Source organism: Salvelinus fontinalis, chromosome 32, assembly GCF_029448725.1.
Source record: "Salvelinus fontinalis isolate EN_2023a chromosome 32, ASM2944872v1, whole genome shotgun sequence".
Taxonomy (NCBI): Eukaryota; Metazoa; Chordata; class Actinopteri; order Salmoniformes; family Salmonidae; genus Salvelinus; species Salvelinus fontinalis.
The window spans coordinates 43,680,103-43,681,038 of record NC_074696.1 but is presented as its reverse complement, the minus strand read 5'-3'; the positions used below and the strand labels follow the sequence as shown (position 1 = coordinate 43,681,038).

Sequence of the window (936 nt, the reverse complement as noted above, 5' to 3'; positions counted from 1 at the left end):
AACTGTTGGACTAATGATTAAACCCTAGATCAGCTAGATGCAGCCACGAGGGTGAAGGCCGGAATTGAATGTGTTACTGTCTGTCACCTTGATTACTCCAATTTGTCTCTTGACCTGTGCACCTATGTTATTTGTAGGCTAGGTTGTAGCAATTCATGATGGGAAAGAGAACATTTTCGTTTCATGTAGTAGCTTAAACCTATCAATGTTACATTGAGCTGGGTGAATGGAATATGAATGACATCCAATATGCTGTAATAGAAATAAGCCATAATCATTTTAAAAAAATGGTCCTCCCTAATCTTAAACAGCACAACAACCACTTTTACATTTAACCCCAATCAATTTACAGTAGTGAGTGCATCCATTTTCATACTGGTCCCAATGGGAATCGAACCCACAACCCTGGCGTTCAAAGCGCCATGCTCTACCAACTGAGCCACCCTTAAGCACTTCATAGAACGTATATTCACACTAGCTCATCCCAGGTCTCTGCAAGTGAAACCTAACTTAGCAGGCATAAAATAAATGCCTGAAACTAGATTCCTTACATACTGGTCTTGAGTATGTAGGGTTTGTGCATGAGTGCGTGCGCGCATGCATGTGTGTATACGTGTCATGCTCAAGGCGCGGTATGTTAATCCACCTGCAGTGCATGTTAACAAGTCTCAACATGGGTTACCTGACATCTCAGTTACACAATCCCAATACACTCCTGGCAGGGGAGGTTCTCTTCTGCACTGTTCATCCAATCCAATAAATGTGGAGGAAATGTTAAGATGCAGTGTCGCCTTATTAACATCCATCACAGGCTCCCCTGAAAACTGGGACATCCGGATGCTGGGGACTCAGCAGAGGCTACTGCAAGTGTAGTGGGATTTAATGGGCAGACATTTTGTTTCATCAACTCATAACTGCAGTTCATTCTGTAAGGTC

The 936-nt window shown here is 42.9% G+C and overlaps 1 non-coding gene across 1 annotated transcript; it reads right to left on the bottom strand.

Moving 5' to 3' along the window:
• Positions 1-376: 376 nt before the first annotated feature.
• Positions 377-445, bottom strand: trnaq-uug (transfer RNA glutamine (anticodon UUG)). Its single transcript has one exon. It is a non-coding gene; the product is annotated as a tRNA-Gln (tRNA).
• Positions 446-936: the final 491 nt, after the last annotated feature.